Below are 8,182 nucleotides of genomic sequence, written 5' to 3'. Positions count from 1 at the left end.
TTTTTTTATATAATTTTAAAATTATAAATATAATCATTTTTGAATTTCTGAAAGGTCTTACATAAGTATAAATATGACCCATTTTCCACTCTATTTTCTATACAAAAAGTTAATTTGGAAAATATCTGGTACACTATAGTAATATATTGATTATTGATTAGAATAATTAGCATATTGTGTGCTATTCTAATTATTATAAATTGTATTTATCATTAATATTTATTATTAAAATAGATTTGTAGTATGGACTTTAAATGTTTTTCGAATTTATGGATTAATATAATAATGATTTTGGTTCAATTTAATTAAATTTAAGTGTATTGATTTATATATTATTTGATATAATAAATTTTAAGGGCATTCAAATTTTATATTTGTTAAAATTTTATACTTTAATTAATTGTCTAATTACAAATTATACAATGCATTCGGCTGTAACGCTTTGCAAGAATTTAATTTTAAAAGATTAAGATTAAAATTTAATAATAATATTTAAATTAATTAATCGAAGTTATGAGATAAAACTGTACATTGTAGACTGGTGTTTTTTTTTAAACGTCTCCTCCCTGTGGAGATACTAAGAGGGCATTTTTAATCATACCCATTGTAGGATAGGATTGAGTAGATTTGATGGAATAAGGCACGTAAGGACGATCTACCAAGGGGAATGACTTTCTATGAGAAACTGACCCCTACTAATGAGTTAGGCACGTAAAGAAGAGTCGGAAAATTCACTTAGACTCGCGACTAACTACCAGTGTCTAGTGTTTTATATCAATGCATTCGATCACTGTTGGACACTACCCATCGCTTGTTCATCGAGGACCACAATAGAGGCAGTCACGTGCAAGAGACTGGGGATGACCTAGGTCTTTCAAAGCACCTTAAACTTTAATTTTATAGGTGGGCCATCCGGCCATCTATAAAGATTATTTTTTTTAACCAATGCTGTTATTTATTATATAAGCTTCAAGAAAGTTACGTCTGAAATTAGTTTAATAATTACATAATTAGTTTTTGTTAAAAATAATAATAATAAAATAGAGGAAGAACCTTCTAATTCACTAAATTGTTTTCTGATAGTTTTATTGAAAAAATAAATATATATATATATAATAGGTGGCCAAACTGTAGCAAGCGAGCAGCACGTGACTCTTATTGTTGCCCTTATGTACTTATACAATTTTTTTTTACATACCACTTACGTGTGTAAATATTATTCTTCTAATTCTTCGACTATTACGTAGGGATTGTAAGTGTAATTCTCAACTTAATCTCGAACAGACAACTGAAAGCTTAGGGTAATATATAATGTACGTTATATCAGTATGAGGGAAAATAAAATGAGTAATAATATAGATATAAAAATAACTTTAATGACGGATATTGATAAGCTTTATTTACTGTTTACAAAACTTAAGTAATGAGTGTTTTCATACAATGTAAAAGAGGAAAAACTTGTTTCTTTGACGTGTAATTAAGATAAATTACATATTATGATTCAGTGTGTTTTATAAGTGCGAAAAGACTTTACTTTATCGTGTTCATAAAAGATACTTGTATCGAACTAAAGATTAATTAACTCTTTCCGTCCTGTGGGCACTAAGAGGACCTCATTTAGCAAGCCCATTATGGGTTCGGCCAGGTGCACAATGGTGCAGCTGGAGGCCGACATATCCGAAAAATCCCCGGGGATTTTTCCACCCGTCCGAATTCGATCCCGTGTCCCCCAGAGCGGTAGGCTGACACCTTGACCTCTCGGCCATCCCGTCCGTCCAGGTCGAAGGGGTGGAGAGATAAAGGGAGTCGTGTGTATCTGCAGTAAGGTCAGACTTAAAGGCGATTTTACGTTTTATTATCATTTATAAATTTTTATAAAACCCATTTCTCCTCTCAAAATTAAGCTTTTTGTCATTTTATAATAGTTAAAAATATAAACAAATTTTTAATAAAATATCATAATAGATGGTGCCACCTAATATTGCCGGAAAAGTTAAGCAACTTATTATTGGATTTTTTTTCTATAATCAAATCTTTAAAATTTTATTTATAAAAAAAAAAAATTGTCATTTTATTTTTATTTTTTCCTTCCTGTGGGCATTAAGAGACCTTTTTTCTTATCATATCCATCGTGGATTCTTCCAGGCTCACAATGGGAGTGATCTGGCGGTAAGGTAATAGGAGCGATCTGACCTTCTTGTCCGGGCAGATCGCTTCTAAAGTCATCTTCGGCGCCTAAGTTTTTTATAGGTTTCTGTTCAATAGATCAACAGATGAATAATCTACCAGTGCTTCTTTTACACGTTTATCTATATATATATAAATGAGGATGTTTGTTTGTTTGTTCGCTATACACACTTAGACCGTTCGTCCAATTATTAGGAAACTCGGCATTTACGTTGAATTACTTTAAACTTAGATAATGTCGTACAATCTTACTCCAAAATATCAATTGGAAAGATTGTAAAAGCCTGTGAAAAGTCTATAACCATTTAATTTTCCACATCACAACTGGAGTTTTTCATTTCCGAACGGTACTTTCTTAACTTACGTAAGAGTTTATTACACCGAGTGACCAATCTAACACATTTTAAAAATTCTTTATTCTTCTACTGTACACAATTTACAATTTCGTACAGAGATAATAATCAGAATTATCTCTGTGCATTCAATTGTTAACCTAAACATTTCACCACCGGATGATGAGGAATGGGGACGGAATCGGCCGCCCGTGATAAATTCCTGTAATTTTTTTTAAATTCAATCAGATAATAATTTAAATTTCTATTAATTGTTTAATGATATTTGGGCAAATTAAGGTGTCAGCTGAGGGACCCNATAATTTTAAAATTATAAATATAATCATTTTTGAATTTCTGAAAGGTCTTACATAAGTATAAATATGACCCATTTTCCACTCTATTTTCTATACAAAAAGTTAATTTGGAAAATATCTGGTACACTATAGTAATATATTGATTATTGATTAGAATAATTAGCATATTGTGTGCTATTCTAATTATTATAAATTGTATTTATCATTAATATTTATTATTAAAATAGATTTGTAGTATGGACTTTAAATGTTTTTCGAATTTATGGATTAATATAATAATGATTTTGGTTCAATTTAATTAAATTTAAGTGTATTGATTTATATATTATTTGATATAATAAATTTTAAGGGCATTCAAATTTTATATTTGTTAAAATTTTATACTTTAATTAATTGTCTAATTACAAATTATACAATGCATTCGGCTGTAACGCTTTGCAAGAATTTAATTTTAAAAGATTAAGATTAAAATTTAATAATAATATTTAAATTAATTAATCGAAGTTATGAGATAAAACTGTACATTGTAGACTGGTGTTTTTTTTTAAACGTCTCCTCCCTGTGGAGATACTAAGAGGGCATTTTTAATCATACCCATTGTAGGATAGGATTGAGTAGATTTGATGGAATAAGGCACGTAAGGACGATCTACCAAGGGGAATGACTTTCTATGAGAAACTGACCCCTACTAATGAGTTAGGCACGTAAAGAAGAGTCGGAAAATTCACTTAGACTCGCGACTAACTACCAGTGTCTAGTGTTTTATATCAATGCATTCGATCACTGTTGGACACTACCCATCGCTTGTTCATCGAGGACCACAATAGAGGCAGTCACGTGCAAGAGACTGGGGATGACCTAGGTCTTTCAAAGCACCTTAAACTTTAATTTTATAGGTGGACCATCCGGCCATCTATAAAGATTATTTTTTTTAACCAATGCTGTTATTTATTATATAAGCTTCAAGAAAGTTACGTCTGAAATTAGTTTAATAATTACATAATTAGTTTTTGTTAAAAATAATAATAATAATAACGAGAAAGTCCTACATTTATTCCATTGTTTTATACGTTGGTAAATTTATTAAAAATTAGGTTTCTATATAAGAAGATTTCATCTTTAAAAAATCATTATATTTAATATAAAAAATATATGTATAATAATTTCACGAGTGAATAAATCTGTGTATTATTCTTTAATATCATTAAAAAAAAAATTGAAATACCCGGAAACGAAAATCGAAGATAAATTAAAATTTTTTCTTTGGTTGATGCCGAGTAACTAGTTTCAAACAAAACAAAAAAACACTAAACTTGATTAGACATTTGGGTCAATGAAAAGTAAATCACACTCGAATCTATAAAATCAACCCATTAAAAGTTTATTTCAAAATAATAATAATAAAATAGAGGAAGAACCTTCTAATTCACTAAATTGTTTTCTGATAGTTTTATTGAAAAAATAAATATATATATATATAATAGGTGGCCAAACTGTAGCAAGCGAGCAGCACGTGACTCTTATTGTTGCCCTTATGTACTTATACAATTTTTTTTTACATACCACTTACGTGTGTAAATATTATTCTTCTAATTCTTCGACTATTACGTAGGGATTGTAAGTGTAATTCTCAACTTAATCTCGAACAGACAACTGAAAGCTTAGGGTAATATATAATGTACGTTATATCAGTATGAGGGAAAATAAAATGAGTAATAATATAGATATAAAAATAACTTTAATGACGGATATTGATAAGCTTTATTTACTGTTTACAAAACTTAAGTAATGAGTGTTTTCATACAATGTAAAAGAGGAAAAACTTGTTTCTTTGACGTGTAATTAAGATAAATTACATATTATGATTCAGTGTGTTTTATAAGTGCGAAAAGACTTTACTTTATCGTGTTCATAAAAGATACTTGTATCGAACTAAAGATTAATTAACTCTTTCCGTCCTGTGGGCACTAAGAGGACCTCATTTAGCAAGCCCATTATGGGTTCGGCCAGGTGCACAATGGTGCAGCTGGAGGCCGACATATCCGAAAAATCCCCGGGGATTTTTCCACCCGTCCGAATTCGATCCCGTGTCCCCCAGAGCGGTAGGCTGACACCTTGACCTCTCGGCCATCCCGTCCGTCCAGGTCGAAGGGGTGGAGAGATAAAGGGAGTCGTGTGTATCTGCAGTAAGGTCAGACTTAAAGGCGATTTTACGTTTTATTATCATTTATAAATTTTTATAAAACCCATTTCTCCTCTCAAAATTAAGCTTTTTGTCATTTTATAATAGTTAAAAATATAAACAAATTTTTAATAAAATATCATAATAGATGGTGCCACCTAATATTGCCAGAAAAGTTAAGCAACTTATTATTGGATTTTTTTTCTATAATCAAATCTTTAAAATTTTATTTATAAAAAAAAAATTGTCATTTTATTTTTATTTTTTCCTTCCTGTGGGCATTAAGAGACCTTTTTTTTTATCATATCCATCGTGGATTCTTCCAGGCTCACAATGGGAGTGATCTGGCGGTAAGGTAATAGGAGCGATCTGACCTTCTTGTCCGGGCAGATCGCTTCTAAAGTCATCTTCGGCGCCTAAGTTTTTTTATATGTTTTTGTTCAATAGATCAACAGATGAATAATCTACCAGTGCTTCTTTTACACGTTTATCTATATATATATAAATGAGGATGTTTGTTTGTTTGTTCGCTATACACACTTAGACCGTTCGTCCAATTATTAGGAAACTCGGCATTTACGTTGAATTACTTTAAACTTAGATAATGTCGTACAATCTTACTCCAAAATATCAATTGGAAAGATTGTAAAAGCCTGTGAAAAGTCTATAACCATTTAATTTTCCACATCACAACTGGAGTTTTTCATTTCCGAACGGTACTTTCTTAACTTACGTAAGAGTTTATTACACCGAGTGACCAATCTAACACATTTTAAAAATTCTTTATTCTTCTACTGTACACAATTTACAATTTCGTACAGAGATAATAATCAGAATTATCTCTGTGCATTCAATTGTTAACCTAAACATTTCACCACCGGATGATGAGGAATGGGGACGGAATCGGCCGCCCGTGATAAATTCCTGTAATTTTTTTTAAATTCAATCAGATAATAATTTAAATTTCTATTAATTGTTTAATGATATTTGGGCAAATTAAGGTGTCAGCTGAGGGACCCGGCAAAGAATTCGGATCCCTGATCGATAAACTCCGTGAATTTTTTGAGAGTTGGCCATTCCTCATTACCTGGCCTCTCCATTATAGGCCCGGCCCAACCCATAAATGGGCTTTATAAAAAAATTTTTTTAGTCTCACAGGACGGAAAGAAAAAAAATATAAATATAATGAAAAAATAAATAAATATATATATATATATATATATAATAGGTGGCCAAACTGTAGCAAGCGAGCAGCACGTGACTCTTATTGTTGCCCTTATGTACTTATACAATTTTTTTTTACATACCACTTACGTGTGTAAATATTATTCTTCTAATTCTTCGACTATTACGTAGGGATTGTAAGTGTAATTCTCAACTTAATCTCGAACAGACAACTGAAAGCTTAGGGTAATATATAATGTACGTTATATCAGTATGAGGGAAAATAAAATGAGTAATAATATAGATATAAAAATAACTTTAATGACGGATATTGATAAGCTTTATTTACTGTTTACAAAACTTAAGTAATGAGTGTTTTCATACAATGTAAAAGAGGAAAAACTTGTTTCTTTGACGTGTAATTAAGATAAATTACATATTATGATTCAGTGTGTTTTATAAGTGCGAAAAGACTTTACTTTATCGTGTTCATAAAAGATACTTGTATCGAACTAAAGATTAATTAACTCTTTCCGTCCTGTGGGCACTAAGAGGACCTCATTTAGCAAGCCCATTATGGGTTCGGCCAGGTGCACAATGGTGCAGCTGGAGGCCGACATATCCGAAAAATCCCCGGGGATTTTTCCACCCGTCCGAATTCGATCCCGTGTCCCCCAGAGCGGTAGGCTGACACCTTGACCTCTCGGCCATCCCGTCCGTCCAGGTCGAAGGGGTGGAGAGATAAAGGGAGTCGTGTGTATCTGCAGTAAGGTCAGACTTAAAGGCGATTTTACGTTTTATTATCATTTATAAATTTTTATAAAACCCATTTCTCCTCTCAAAATTAAGCTTTTTGTCATTTTATAATAGTTAAAAATATAAACAAATTTTTAATAAAATATCATAATAGATGGTGCCACCTAATATTGCCGGAAAAGTTAAGCAACTTATTATTGGATTTTTTTTCTATAATCAAATCTTTAAAATTTTATTTATAAAAAAAAAAAATTGTCATTTTATTTTTATTTTTTCCTTCCTGTGGGCATTAAGAGACCTTTTTTCTTATCATATCCATCGTGGATTCTTCCAGGCTCACAATGGGAGTGATCTGGCGGTAAGGTAATAGGAGCGATCTGACCTTCTTGTCCGGGCAGATCGCTTCTAAAGTCATCTTCGGCGCCTAAGTTTTTTATAGGTTTCTGTTCAATAGATCAACAGATGAATAATCTACCAGTGCTTCTTTTACACGTTTATCTATATATATATAAATGAGGATGTTTGTTTGTTTGTTCGCTATACACACTTAGACCGTTCGTCCAATTATTAGGAAACTCGGCATTTACGTTGAATTACTTTAAACTTAGATAATGTCGTACAATCTTACTCCAAAATATCAATTGGAAAGATTGTAAAAGCCTGTGAAAAGTCTATAACCATTTAATTTTCCACATCACAACTGGAGTTTTTCATTTCCGAACGGTACTTTCTTAACTTACGTAAGAGTTTATTACACCGAGTGACCAATCTAACACATTTTAAAAATTCTTTATTCTTCTACTGTACACAATTTACAATTTCGTACAGAGATAATAATCAGAATTATCTCTGTGCATTCAATTGTTAACCTAAACATTTCACCACCGGATGATGAGGAATGGGGACGGAATCGGCCGCCCGTGATAAATTCCTGTAATTTTTTTTAAATTCAATCAGATAATAATTTAAATTTCTATTAATTGTTTAATGATATTTGGGCAAATTAAGGTGTCAGCTGAGGGACCCGGCAAAGAATTCGGATCCCTGATCGATAAACTCCGTGAATTTTTTGAGAGTTGGCCATTCCTCATTACCTGGCCTCTCCATTATAGGCCCGGCCCAACCCATAAATGGGCTTTATAAAAAAATTTTTTTAGTCTCACAGGACGGAAAGAAAAAAAATATAAATATAATGAAAAAATAAATAAATATATATAATTATTATTTTTTTAAAATAACTAATG

The 8,182-nt window shown here is 31.3% G+C and overlaps 1 protein-coding gene across 2 annotated transcripts in view; it reads left to right on the top strand.

Annotated features, from left to right (window-relative positions):
* LOC111631324 (nucleoside diphosphate-linked moiety X motif 19-like) overlaps positions 1–8,182 on the top strand; it is a 22,383-nt gene that overhangs the window by 4,777 nt on the left and 9,424 nt on the right. The gene's annotated exons all lie outside the window — the stretch shown is intronic.

The sequence above is a fragment of the Centruroides sculpturatus genome, unplaced genomic scaffold (genome assembly GCF_000671375.1).
Source record: "Centruroides sculpturatus isolate CEXI.00-Female unplaced genomic scaffold, Cexi_2.0 scaffold293, whole genome shotgun sequence".
NCBI classification, from domain to species: Eukaryota; Metazoa; Arthropoda; class Arachnida; order Scorpiones; family Buthidae; genus Centruroides; species Centruroides sculpturatus.
Note: the sequence above shows the minus strand (reverse complement) of the source record. Positions and strands in the feature narration are given on the sequence as shown.